The 15,233-nt window shown below is 42.3% G+C and overlaps 1 long non-coding RNA gene across 2 annotated transcripts in view; it reads left to right on the forward strand.

The window, feature by feature from the left end:
- The window catches only part of LOC138979579 (uncharacterized), a 46,567-nt gene that overhangs the window by 14,180 nt on the left and 17,154 nt on the right, over positions 1-15,233 (forward strand). The gene's annotated exons all lie outside the window — the stretch shown is intronic.

The raw sequence follows: 15,233 nt of genomic DNA on the forward strand, positions 1-15,233 counted from the left end.
CGTGGTTTATCTTACCCCTGAGCCATCGTGAACCCGTGTGATCCAGTTCCCTTTCTTTCCCAATGTAGTCGCAGTTTGTGATTTCCAATGCGACTCGCTGTAAGCTTATCTGCAATAGCACGTTATTATGTATTTCTGAACGCACCAAACGGCTGTGATTCACACGAACTCTAGCGATGGCTTTTAATTGTTCAGAGGAACTGGCGATAGGCATTACCGTCGTCTGCTACGAGAACCACGACCTTGCGTGACCCTGCTTCCGGGCTTTTCTTTTTTCCAACTTTCAAAACTTCGAATTTTATTGATCTTGTCTTGATGAAAAAATAATTCTTTTATGATTTAAGAATGTTTGTGTAACAAGCTGTCAATCTATTATTTAGATTTTAAAAGTTAGGTCTAGCGCCAAAACGCACCGTCCGATTTTGTTATCAGACAACAAGGACTGGGTGGCCGAGTGGTAACGCACTTGCGCTCGGAAGCGAGAGGTTGCGAGTTCGACCCTGGGTCAGGGCGTTAGCAAGTTTCTCCCCCCTTTCCTAACCTAGGTGGTGGGTTCAAGTGCTAGTCTTTCGGATGAGACGAAAAATCGAGGTCCCTTCGTGTACACTACATTGGGGTGTGCACGTTAAAGATCCCACGATTGACAAAAGGGTCTTTCCTGGCAAAATTGTATAGGCATAGATAAAAATGTCCACCAAAATACCCGTGTGACTAGGAATAATAGGCCGTGAAAAGTAGGATATGCGCCGAAATGGCTGCGATCTGCTGGTCGATGTGAATGCGTGATGTATTGTGTAAAAAAATTCCATCTCACACGGCATAAATAAATCCCTGCGCCTTGAATATGTGCGAGATATAAATTGCATAAAATAAAAATTAAAAATAAAAATAAAATCCCTGCGCTTAGAACTGTACCCACGGAATACGCGCGATATAAGCCTCATAATGATTGATTGATTGAACCCGCAAAATTAATTCTTTGAAAATTGCTCGCTCTTTACGTAGGGCACCTAGGATGTTCAAAAGCGGTTTGTTTGTTTGTTTGTTTGCTTAACGCCCAGCCGACCACAAAGGGCCATATCAGGGCGGTGCTGCTTTGACAGTTAACGTGCGCCACACACAAGACAGAAGTCGCAGCACAGGCTTCATGTCTCACCCAGTCACATTATTCTGACACCGGACGGGGACGCTCAATATCTTTCGATCGCTGAGCCTTATGAAACTATGAGCGGGTTCAAAAGTGTATACGTTGTCAGATTAGAATATTATTTTTCCTCAATATTCAGTCAATATTAAAGCCTCTTATATTATGTTAAATCTGAAACGTAGAACGCTTGACTCACCAAATCAATGTTTCGCTTGATGGGATCCGCCGCGCTCAAGCTGAATTACGTAACTGTTCTAGGGCTTATCATCCTTTTAGACCAGTTGGCCTATATTGGAATGGAAAAAATACCACATCAGTTTAATTGACGTTCTTGCAAGGAGTCGAATTAATGTTCATCATTGTCAAGGGGAGACAGCGTAAGACTCGATCAGTCTCACATCAGGTCCCGCACGTGAACTCATTACGTCAAAAGCCTACATACAAGTCTACTAGTCTCAACAAAAGGTGGCATGTTTCTTCCTCAGGTAATTAATGTCAAGACATTCTGTTTGATCACGTAAGAAAATCGAAAAAACACGGTGTCGGTATTCGGTTCCATTTTGGCATGTCGAACACATCCTTTAGCTCTTGAACGTGATCACGGGAAATGTTGATTGCATCATTGGCGAGAGATGCGAACTGACTAACTGCAAAAACGCTCCTTTGGCTGACAAGAACTGAGGTATGCATGTGTAGTCATATGTGAGAGAGTTGTGTGAATATCTTCGACTTATAAACTACAAAAAGACAAACTGTTGTTTCAGCAATACTGAGAGTTGGACTGCATCTTTAACGCCCGATTCCTCACGTTACTGGTCGAAAATATGTTTTGTTAGTGTTTGTTTATTTAGGTGTGACAGCTGATCAAACCTTGTCCCGACTTCAACGTTGCCGTTTATATCGAGTATTCAGATCATTCAACTGACATAAACAAAATAAAACGTACAATCCATTTCGATTGAGTGTATGTGTGTGTGTGTGTGTGTGTGCATGTGTGTGTGTGTGTGTGTGTGTGTGTGTGTGTTTGTGTGTGTGTGTGTGTGTCTGTCTGTGTGTGTGTGTGTGTGTGTGTGTGTGTGTGTGTGTGTGTGTGTGTGTGTAGCTAGACTTAAATCTTCTGTTTTTCTCTTTCTTTCAGATAAAGCCAGCTTTTTTCACAAGAATTAAACAAGTAGTGAGGTACAGACTCAGTCGCTAAGGTTCACACACGTAGGAGAATTCCGAAAGGTAAAGGCACATTCCTTCCTGCGTAAACGATCATTCTGAGCGCCACACGCCTGTCCAGCCTTCCACACGAAATAAAAGCATCCCCTCACTTGGACACATACCAAAAATCACTATCGTGGCTGCATTCTGTTTTGAGTTGGAATAGTTTGATGGATTAATTTATCAGATTTTCTGCACGGGAATGAAGGTGCATTGAACAGCAACCACTAAAAGTATGCTCCAGAGATTCCAGCTTGAATTGGCAGTAGACTATAGTTCATGAGAACTGTTCTGGTTGACGCTTTAGATCCGAACACGTCTCTCTCTCTCTCTCTCTCTCTCTCTCTCTCTCTCTCTCTCTCTCTCTCTCTCTCTCTCTCTCTCTGTGTCTCTCATGATTCTAGGAAGAGCCTTTGATTTCTAACAAATGTTTCAGGGCCGGCCATAAATATAATCACAAAAAATGCCGAACGTACCGGTATACTTCGTGACAAGAGGAGGCTTCGCGTGAAAGATAAAAATACAGCCTACAAAAACATGAGTCCTTGAAGTGTCTTCGCCCGGCCCAGCCACGCGTGACGTCAGACGACACTCCGTGACGTCACGGCACGTGTAACGATGCAGGCCCGCCCCATCATCACAAGACTTTAGGCGTCATGGCGTATGGTCTTGCAGGCGCGTGATGCTGGCGCGCATCCTGAACTCAGGTCAAAAATGAGTTACTTCACTGCGGGTCTCATTCTATTCCTGACAGGATGCCTTTGTTTTCCTTCTCTGGAGAGAAAATCGAATTTTTTTTTTTAAACTTATTTAGATCTTTTCGTAATGTGTTATGGATATAAGCAGATTCGCGATCGTCGATAATGATTTTCATGGTGTGTAATTTTTAAATTCTTTCGCGGATGTATTTACTGTGCAAACAACTCTAAAGTGTCACGTGATAATCAACTTTGGCTTCGGCGCGCGCCGGAGCAGACGATTTTTTCTGTATAAACCAGTTGAGAGTGATGCAACAATAATTATATCACGGTCTCCTTCCGAGAGCAGTCTCAAAATTGTGACTTGTTTTGACCTTAGAACGATGTCTTTATCATAACTGTGAAGAACAGAACGGAGATCACTGTCGAAGTCGGCCAATCTGCAATCATTTTCGTCTCGCGAATTTAGATCAGTGATCGCAAAAAACATATGGGAGATAACTCTGTATTCTTGTTTTGATAGATTCGCGCAATAATTCAGCATGCTGTGGGAGAGAAACTGGCGATAGCCGTGGACCGATGAATATCAGAATGGCTGGCGCGCTGTTCGGCCCAGGGGCTCAGTCTATCTAGCGTGGCCTGCCATAGTTTCACCAACCCCGTCTCACGATGGCGAGCACGGGCAGCACACCGTACACAAACCCGTCGTCCACAGGAACGTAAGGCGAGGAGAAGGATGGTACAAGCCCAGCACCACATCCCTCGTCATGGCCAGCACGTAGCCCGAGCAGAAGGCGGGCCAGTAAGTCCTGCCCGGCAGCAGCGTCTTGGGCACGAACATGCGGTTCCTGGGGTCCCTGATAATGGCGGAGGTATTTGGTGGGCTTGACGTGGCACATGACGGTGCGGCTGTGGCCGGACAGGCGCTGCAGGGAGGGGTGTGTGTGTCACTGTGTGTGTGTGTGTGTGTGTGTACACGATCAGTCAATCATGTGTGGGATCCACAAAAACAGCATACTCACAAACCAACCGTCTGCTAAAAACAAAGCATAATAAAACAAGAGGCGAAGCCATCAAGGCTCACGTAAGAAATCGACAAACAGTAACACAAACTCAATCACTCCGTCACACATACACACACACACACACACACACACACACACACACACACACACACACACACACACACACACACAGAAAGAGCATAGGTGAAACTGTGCAAGAAAGCGAGACACTAGATCTAGATCTGTCTGTCTGCATGTAGCCTACTTACAGGGACACGACTGCCAACTAGTCTCGGCCCGCTCAAAATAATAATGACCGAGACTTTCAGTACTTCCTTCGCGTGACGTCTAACCCTCTTACGTCATAATATGACGTCAATGTAATGTGACGTCTTCAAATGTTAGAGTTTCTACCACAGACATACACACGCACATACGCACGCACGCACGCACAGACAGACAAAGTTACGATCGCATAGGCTAGGGGAAAGTCCCCAAATACCGAACACTTAAGCAAATCTGCCATAATCTAAAAAAACAACAGAAGACAGACCGTTTTTGAATGTGAATTTTAATAAAGTAATTGATCAGCAACATTCATACCACTTTTTGTGGAAAGAAATCAACATAAAAGAAAGTTATCTTAATTTCAATTTTTTTAGAATATGTTCGGAATTACAACACCTGTTCCCTAACTCCGAACACAGAGGTTCAAAATCCGAACAGCAAAAACCAATGTTACTTTGACTGACAAACATCGCAAAAGTACTCTCTTTGGCTTTCTATTGTCCCAGCGCAATCCACATGTACCCATTCTGAGCACATCAAACACTGAATCATGTCCTCACAGGTGCATTCTCGGCACAAAAAACAGAACCAGCTAGCTTCCTGCTGATGACTGACGCTTGTTTTCTTGTTTCTAGCTTTCTGTTTCTCTGTGTTCTCTGTGTTTGGCTTTGATTTGCTTGTTTTCTTTGTTGGTTTTTGTTTTGCCTGCCACTCTTCAAGTTTACGTTTGTATGGACTTGACGTGATAAGTTCAGCTTCTGTTTTTCTGGATTTTCGTTTCGCCGCTAATTTCTGTTGTGAAACACTGGGATTTTGAGAAATAAGCGCCACGGAGACAGCTGACTCAAGGACGCAGTCATAGTGTCCTGCATTGTCCCCATGAGGTGAGTAAAGGAGAGTCACTGGTTGAGCCAAAGAGTCATCGTTGTATTTGAGAACGTTCCCAGACTCTGCATTGATGATGTGGATGGGCTGCTGCAACACCTCACTTGTAGCAGAAATTTCCATGTCTCCCACTGAAGCAGTTGAATGAGCCATGTGTTTCTTCTAGGGAGAAAAAAGCGAAAGATGATGGCATGTCAAAGTTTATTGCAGCTGACACTTCGCGGAAGCCTTCAATGTTGCTGAGCATGTGACTGGTCATCTTTTGTCTTAGAGCATCAGCTTGGATCTGTTCTTGTATTTTCGTGTGACACTCTGAAGGTAACCCATTACCGTTCCTTTCTGCAGTTTGGAACGCAGGAGTGTTGCCGATGACAATGGATCTAAAAAAGCAGCGTCCATCGGGATTGGTTTGGATAACTGTTTTGTTTGGAAGTGCCAAATATAGGCCTATGTCTTGCTCGGAGCATGGGCTAGGTGGCTCAGAAAGTGGGTCTACTGGATGTCCAGTTCGCCCAGAGAGGGGTCTTGCTGGTTCAGAGGGGGGTCCTGCTTGTTCAGAGGGGGGTCCTATTGGTTCAGAGGGGGGTTCTACAGGCTCAGCGGAGGGTCTTGCTGGTTGAGAGGGGGGTCCTGCTTCTTCAGATGAGGAACCTGCTGGCTCAGAGAGGGGTCTTGCTGGTTCAGAGGGGGGTCCTGATGGTTGGGGGTGTGGTCTTGCTGGCTGAGGAGAGGGTCTTGCTTGCTGGAAAGGTGTGTGGCATGAATTTGAGGGACTGGAGCTTGGGCCTGGATGGCCAAACGAAATGTTGAAGGCGCCAACATCTTCAATCGAAGGGAGAAAGTCCACCTCGCCGAACACATGCCGGTTGCAGAGCCATATTCCAGTTGTTTCGAAGCCCTTGGCGGCTGTTGCCATCGAGGCTGCGCGAACGTAGGCTTTGTTGAAGATACCAGCAATCTGGAAAGCAGTTATCTTTCTCCACGGATTTGTTCGCATCCATGTTTCTTGCTCCTGGATGAAGAAGGTCTGCAATGGCTTGAAGAAGGCCACGTCCAGAGGCTGGAGCCTAGCTGTTGCATGAGGAGGTAGTGACAGCATCACTATCCCGTTTTCTCTGGCAAAGTCGATTACCGAAAGAGATCTTGTATGAGATGCGTGTCCATCCATGATGAGGAGGACTGGTCTGTCAGGTGACGGCTTCACATGAGTGGCAAAATGACGTATCCAAGTCAGGAACATGTCTTTGTCCATCCAGCCAGATTCATTGTTTGTGACAAGGCTCCCAGTAGGTGCACCGTCAGCAAGTTCACGGCAATGCCTCTTTCTTTTGAACAGAATCAAGGGAGGCACATAGTGTCCAACACCATTCACACAACAAACAACGGTTGTAATTGTCCCCCTCTCCCCACTGGTGATAGCGCCGATCTGATGTTTGCCCTTTTGCCCGAGAATCTTCTGGCAGCGTTTCTGCACAGTTGAAACACCAGTTTCGTCGACATTGTAGATCGTTGTGCCATTGAATCCTTTGGTCTGTATTTGCTCTTCCAGCAGGTCATAGAATCTGTTTACGCGGACAGCATTGAAGCCTTGTGCTCTGGCAATTGATGTTGATTCCGGCTGCCTCAGGGATAGTTGAGGGTGTCGCTGTAAGAAGAGCTTCAACCATCTTTTTCCAGCTGATTTTTTGTCTTCATTGAAAATATGTTGAATTCCATTTCTGCTCGCTATTTCGTATGCAAGTGACATAACGTCTTTTCTGGTCAGGCCAAAAAACATCCTCTCACATTTAATGATATGGTCAACCAATTCTTTTTCTATTGCTGGGGGAAGAATGGACGGCCTCCCCAAATGTTTTGTATCACCCATGGCATGTTCGTATTTTCCATCAAGATGATCTTTAAGTGTTGTGGGGGGGATTCCATACGCTCTAGCAGCTGCTCGAAGTCCAAGCCTCTTGTCTATGACAGCTGCCATGGCTGTTGCCAGTGACTGCGTTGACCATGTAGCCCTGCACAATATACCGGTACACCAAGTATTAACAACGCTCATCACTCTGTAGAACTAGATCTACTTCTGGCATACACATGCACAGAAAATAAAAAGAGAAGAGAAGAGAGAGAGAGAGAGAGAGAGAGAGAGAGAGAGAGAGAGAGAGAGAGAGATAGACAGAGAGAGAGAGAGAGAGAGAGAGAGAGAGAGAGAGAGAGAGAGAGAGTCAAAATCCGAACACAAGTTCAAATACCGAACACTGTTCGGTATTTGAAACATGGAGTGTTCGGTAATTGAAATCTACCTAACTATTTTAAAACCACGGGGCGCTCAGGCAAGATCTAAGACGAATGCTTTCAAACAGACATATTTGGCAAGCAGATAGATCACACTGTTAATTTCAACCATAACTTTTCACAAAAAGCAACTCAAATTCATACTATGATCCTAGTCTGCTGTGGGTCGAAATAGCATTGAGAGTCATAAAATCATAAAATCACTCACCGTTTTTTTTTTTTGCCGCCTTCATCCGCCATGATTTTTGGTGCAGGATAATCAGGGACGGTACTCTATCACCTCGTGCAGTCCAATTTGAGTAGTCACCTCTTGTTTTCGAGAAATCAGCTGTTCGGTATTAGGCACCGTTCGGTATTTGGGGACTTTCCCCTACACTTACGTGAGCCAACAACATTTAGTCAAGCTATCGAACTCACAGAATGAAACTGAACGCACTGCACTTTGTCACCAAGACCGTATACTCGTAGCATCGTCAGTCCACCGCTCGTGGCAATGGCAGTGAAATTGACAAGCCAGAATAGCGCGGTAGTGGTTGCGCTAAGCAGGATAGCACGCTTTTCTGTATCTCTATTCTTTTTAACTTTCTGAGCTTGTTTTTAATCCAAACATATCATATCTATGTTTCGGGAATCAGAAAACGACAAGGAATAAAATGAAATTGTTTTTGAATCGATTTCGGAAATTTAATTTTAATTATGATTTTCATATTTTTAATTTTCATGGCTTGATTCTAATCCAAGTATAACATATTTATATGTTTTTGGAATCAGGAAATAATGAAGAATAAGATGAAATTAATTTTAGATCATTTTATATAAAAAAAGTAATATCAATTTTCAAATTTGTAATGACCAAACTCATTAATTCATTTTAAGCCTCCAAGCTGAAATGCAATACCAAAGTCCTTACTTCGTCGAAGATTGCTTGGCCAAAGTTTCAATCAATTTCAGTGAAAAAAATGAGGGTGTGACAGTTCCGCCTCAACTTTTACAAAAAGCCGGATATGACGTCATCAGAGACATTTATCAAAAAAATGTAAATAACGTCTGTGGGTATCATACCCAGGAACTCTCATGTCAAATTTCTGGAAGGTCTAAGGCAGGCTCCTTGGGGAAACAAGGAAAATGAAGCAATCTAGTTCAATCTGAGCCATCATTTTTACTTTATTTTCAATTTCTTTTTCAAACTTTTCAGTTGTTCTCCATTTTTTTTTTAGGCTTGGGGTGGGGGGGGGGGGGGTCCAAAAATCCCTGGAAAAAAAACCTGGCCGGATCCGCCAAAGATCACATTTATAAGTTTATCTTGTTGTGCTCCTTTATTAGGCTATAACACTCAATTATGGCTTTGTATTTATGCAACTGAATAAAACAAACTGTTTAACCCAGCCGGCAACAGTTACTGGTCCCCGGCAGCAACGGCCGGTGTAGCGATGTAAGATTGGCCACTCGGTAACCTTTCCGAACTCGGCGCCGCCTCGATGATCTTGTATAAACAGTTTACTCCACACTGAAAAAAAAACCCACCCTTGGGTACCTTACATTCATGTGGTCAAGTTTGTCCAACCATATATATATTTTTTTTTTTTACTTAGAAATCGACGAAATGATGACAATATTCGTTAATGATTTTTTCAGTCCGCAGGATTTTAAATTGCCTTCGGAGAAAAAACAGCCTCAGCCGGGTTTTTTTTTTTCCCGAAGCGATATTTGAAATGCCTCGGAAAAACACGGTTTTCATTTTTTTCCGCAGCACCAGTCTTTACGCAGAATCAATAAATGCTGATGAAGAAAAACGAAATGAAAAACGCATCGAAAAAAGTGTCTGTCAAAGAGAGAGAGAGAGAGAGAGAGAGGGAGAGAGAGAGAGAGAGAGAGAGAGAGAGAGACTCAGAGACTCAGACTCAGACTCAGAACTTTATTACAAAAGGATAATGGTTTTAGGCAAAGCCTATTCTTCCAACCTGTCCTTTATACAACACATCAAGACAGACGGACATAAAAAATAAAACTTCAATCAGATAAGATACAGAGTTGTATGGATTGCAACACAATGTGCATTTAATATAAGGAGAACTCAAAATTTACAAAATTACATTGACATAGTTAAACCTTTCATTTTGAGAATTAAGTTGCTCAAATCAGCTACACATCCGTTAACACAAGTACAAAATGTTCAACAAAATAACAATCGAACAAGACATTTCATTCACGAATGATGTGTGAACGTGACTGTCTCTTAAACATTTTCACTGAAGTTGCATTTCTTATCTGTTGGGGGAAGGAGTTCCAGAGAAAAGCTCCCGAGATCGAAGGCTAAGCTCGATTTGTAGAGGTCTATGCGAGGTATAGGAGGGATGATTTTTTGGGACCCATATCTTTTTGTGGCATGTTTGAAATGTGATTGCAAATATTTAGGACAGTCGTCATTTAGAATTTTATACATGAACACAGCCTTGTTTAACGTCAACTGATCTTTCAAGGGGAGGAAATTCAGGAGCTTTTGTTTATCATCCGTGGACCTATTCAAATCATGCAGAATAAGTTTTGCAGCTCGGCGATGCAGGGAATTGAGTCTTTTTAAATGAACATCACTGCAGTTATCCCAAAGTGTCGAAGCGAAGTTTATATGAGGCATTATGTGGGCGTAATAGAACATTTTGAGTGCTTCAGAATCGGCGTAATGTCTTAATTTTGATAACAGGTACAAATTCTTTGATACTACTTTGCAAATATTACTCAAATGAGTTTGCCATTTCAACTCTTGATCAATGGTAACACCTAATATTCTATGTTCCCTAACTTGCTGCACTTGAGTTGAGCCAACTGACAGTTGTAGTAGTAAAGGACTTAACTGGTGTTTTTGTCTCGTGGTTATCACCATACTCTTTGTTTTAATCGGATGAATGATCATTGCATTAGAAACGCACCACTCAGTGATTTCATCCACACTTGTTTGAAGAGAAGAGTTGACGGATTCCAAAGATGTTTGACTGGTGTGAACAGAAGAGTCATCCGCGAAGAACTCACATCTAACTTTTTCATCTGACACATGAAGGGGTAAGTCATTTATATAAATACAGAACAAGATAGGTCCTAATACAGACCGTCATTGAGGGACACCACTCCTGACAAACTCGTTTGACGGAGTTTTACAGTTAATGGACACATACTGTTTCCGTTTTGAAAGATACGATTCAAAAAAGGCACAGGCGGAGTCGTCTTTTAAATAGCACTTTAATTTCTTCAGTAGAAGTGAGTGATCTACTAGGTCAAAGGCTTTCTTAAAGTCCAGAAACAACGCTCCCGTTATTTCTGCTTTGTTTATTGCTGACAGCCAAGTCTCGCATAAAGAGCTTAAGGCGGTGTGGCAGGAATGCTTCGAGCGGAATCCAGACTGAAACGGATGAAACAGATTCATTTCTTCCATATATGCCAGTAGGTGTTTTTGTATGTGCTTTTCTAAGGGTTTAGATAGAACAGGTAAGAGGGAAATAGGTCTAAAGTTGTTTGGGTCTGTAAGATCCTTATTTTTTGGAAGTGGTAATACCTTTGCACACTTTAAAATAGAAGGGAACACATTTTGTTGTATGCTTAGGTTATAAACATAAGTTAGGGAATCGACAATGGTAAGGTAAAGCAAGTTTTAGCAACTTGACTGAAATCTTGTCTGGACCCATTGACTTCTTATTCGCCATTTGTTCTACCAGTTTTCCTACCTAGTGCACTGCGATTGGAGGAATAGAAAATGTGTCAGTTTGAGTCAACGGCTTTTGTCCACAGAATGTTTTTAATTTTTCAAAACAATCATCCTTGTCATCCTTATCAAGGGAATCGTTTTGCTTGAGACAAGATTTTAGGTTGTCTGCTAGCGAAATGAAGTGTTTGTTAAAATCATTTGGAGATATTTGTGAATGAGAATTGGTTGATTCCTTCCTAGATTTATCAAGAATTTCATTCACTGCTCGCCAGATTGTAGCTGTATCCTTTTTTTCAGAAATCAGTTTATTAAAATAGTCTGCCTTTGCTTGTCTCACTGTGTCCAAAACTTTATTTTTTTGTAGTTTATACTCTGTTTTCATGTTGCGCTCTTTAAAATAATCACGCATCGCCATAGCCTCGATAATGCCTCTGAGGTTAACCAAGGGGGGAGCGTGTTTATCAATTATAGAGCACAAAATATCGTGAAAAATATTGCAGGCGCTCTCTGCGTCACTGCAATTGAATACGCTATAAAATGGGGCTTAGTTAAGGTCAAAGAAAAAGGCAGATTCATCAAATACTTGAAACTTCTGTATTCGATTGTTGTGTGGCCTTCAAGTTATGACATGATTTTGGCAATCTAAGCGAAATCGAGCAAAACACAGAATGATGGTCACTAAAACTGGAATGCACTACTTGCGCATTTGCAACGATATTTTTACTATCAGTATAAATATGATCAATCAGGGTAGATGAAGTATTTGTTTCTCTTGTAGGGGTTTTAACCAGCTGATGAAGACCAAACAGAGCAGTGGTTGAGCTGACCATTTTGTTTGAGGCATGTGTAGGTTAATGTTAAAATCGCCAAGCAATACAACATTCTCGTCACGAGCCTTCACTCTGTCCATCATAGAAACAAAATCATCAATCCACCTTGACGTTTCAGCAGGGTTACGAAACACATAGCCAATAAGCAAGGGAGAGGATTTGTCGAGTCATGTTTCAGTTCCAACCACACTCCGTAGACTCCTTCGCAGCGGTGTGTTGCGTGCCGCACGGGTGTGTGCACCCCGCACGCTGGAGCGGTAAGTTGAGTGGGGTTTGTGTCTCGATAAAACAGCTTCTTCTATAAACATTTCGTAACTTTGCACATTAAGATATGTCTTGTTAGATCTGTTAGTGTTTCTTCTACACGCCGATGTACTTTTTGGGTGCATATTTTGTATATTATAGCCGTGATTCTGTAAAATATCACGCCTGTAACTGCACAGAAGCAAGTTTCGTAGCATTCGCAACAAATTACTGGTGTAAACTTTAATGTGAAGAACTGCCATCAGTTCCACAAAAACCTGAACCTTTCTGCAGTACTGAGGCCGAGTTTCAAGCTTCTAGGACCTTGCAGACAGCGAAAAGCATTCGGAGAATGAGAATTATCCTACAACTTCTGTGTTTGCCCCCCGAAGCTGCCGTGTTTCGCCCCTGCAGCTGCTGTGTTTGCCCACCGTTTGTGGTTGACCACCGACCCTGCACACTCATGTTTATGTCCTCTAATTGGCTTGGAGCTATTTTGCAGGAACCATGGAAACAGTACTTGCAGGCAGCGCCATGGCAGGCAAAGCCTTTCCCACATTTTTTACAAGTGTGGGTTTTTTGCCCTAAGTGGATTTTGTTGTTGTGGGCATTCAGATCAACTTCTCTGGAGTACCTTTTCGTGCACTGACTGCAAGCAAACTTCTTTCCATCCCCTTATTCGATGTGCTTGGTTTTGATGTGGTGTGTCAGCGTCCTCTGGTGTTTGTAAGTGCTACCACAATGTTCGCACATGTGATTTGTCGAATCAGCACCTATGAACGGTAAAGACAAAGGAAAAGATTAAACAAATTTAAAAGTACACGTTTGTGTGTGTGTGTGTGTGTGTGTGTGTGTGTGTGTGTGTGTGTGTGTGCTGCGACACTGAAACGGTACTTTAAAATCAAAGGGAGTATAATGTTGCATGTAACATGAAACAGACATTTCCATCAATATTTGCCTCATCAGTGTAATGTATTTATGGTTATAAATAGAAAATTAACAGGATCTGACAGTCTTTCTCATTCAAATTTTGTTTTAAATAGTAAATTAATTAATTAATTACAAGATAATAACATACACGTCTATATTAACATGAAACTTATAATACGTACTCTTTTTTGGGGGCGTCGACATACTTTTTGGTGGGGTTGTCTATGCTTGGCGCTGGTGGACAATATTCACTTTTTTGGCCAAAAAAGTATAGTTTTGGCCAAAAACGCCAGTTTGGGCCAAAAAAGCAAAGTTTTGGCCAAAAAAAGATTTGGCCAAAAAAGTGAATATTGTCCACCAGCGCCAGCAAATACAAAAGATTTGGCCAAACAAAAAAGATTTGGCCAAGAGAGTGAAGATTTGGCCGAATCTTTTTTGTTTGGCCAAATCTTTTTTTGGCCAAATCTTTTTATGGCAGAAGTTTGACCAAATCTCCCGTTTTAGCTAACAAAAACAGTTTTGGCCAAAACTTTTACATAGAAAGTTTTGCCCCCCAAAAAGTTATAGCCAAATCTATTTTATGTGTGGGCCAAAAAAGTGAATATTGTCCACCAGCGCCAAGCATAGACAACCCCACCAAAAAGTTTGTCGACGCCCCACAAAAAGAGTACGTATTATAAGTTTCATGTTAATATAGACGTGTATGTTATTATCTTGTAATTAATTAATTAATTTACTATTTAAAACAAAATTTGAATGAGAAAGACTGTCAGATCCTGTTAATTTTCTATTTATAACCATAAATACATTACACTGATGAGGCAAATATTGATGGAAATGTCTGTTTCATGTTACATGCCACATTATACTCCCTTTGATTTTAAAGTACCGTTTCAGTGTCGCAGCACACACACACACACAAACGTGTACTTTTAAATTTGTTTAATCTTTTCCTTTGTCTTTACCGTTCATAGGTGCTGATTCGACAAATCACATGTGCGAACATTGTGGTAGCACTTACAAACACCAGAGGACGCTGACACACCACATCAAAACCAAGCACATCGAATAAGGGGATGGAAAGAAGTTTGCTTGCAGTCAATGCACGAAAAGGTACTCCAGAGAAGTTGATCTGAATGCCCACAACAACAAAATCCACTTAGGGCAAAAAACCCACACTTGTAAAAAATGTGGGAAAGGCTTTGCCTGCCATGGCGCTGCCTGCAAGTACTGTTTCCATGGTTCCTGCAAAATAGCTCCAAGCCAATTAGAGGACATAAACATGAGTGTGCAGGGTCGGTGGTCAAACACAAACGGTGGGCAAACACGGCAGCTGCGGGGGCGAAACACGGCAGCTTCGGGGGGCAAACACAGAAGTTGTAGGATAATTCTCATTCTCCGAATGCTTTTCGCTGTCTGCAAGGTCCTAGAAGCTTGAAACTCGGCCTCAGTACTGCAGAAAGGTTCAGGTTTTTGTGGAACTGATGGCAGTTCTTCACATTAAAGTTTACACCAGTAATTTGTTGCGAATGCTACGAAATTTGCTTCTGTGCAGTTACAGGCGTGATATTTTACAGAATCACGGCTATAATATACAAAATATGCACCCAAAAAGTACATCGGCGTGTAGAAGAAACACTAACAGATCTAACAAGACATATCTTAATGTGCAAAGTTACGAAATGTTTATAGAAGAAGCTGTTTTATCGAGACACAAACCCCACTCAACTTACCGCTCCAGCGTGCGGGGTGCAAACACCCGTGCGGCACGCAACACACCGCTGAGAAGGAGTCTACGGAGTGAACCACATACATTCAACATTTTCATCTTCAAGATCAGTTCTACGTTTGACAATGCCAGCAATGGACTGATGAACATAAAGAGCGATGCCTGTTTGGCCTACTCGTGCATTGTCCCGTCGTAAAACCGAATCGGAATAATGCGGAATGTTAACAAGGCTGTCTGAGATACGCGAATCTAGACGCGTTTCACTTACACCGAAGAGCTGTACCAGCTCT

The sequence above is a fragment of the Littorina saxatilis genome, linkage group LG1 (assembly GCF_037325665.1).
Source record: "Littorina saxatilis isolate snail1 linkage group LG1, US_GU_Lsax_2.0, whole genome shotgun sequence".
Classification (NCBI taxonomy): Eukaryota; Metazoa; Mollusca; class Gastropoda; order Littorinimorpha; family Littorinidae; genus Littorina; species Littorina saxatilis.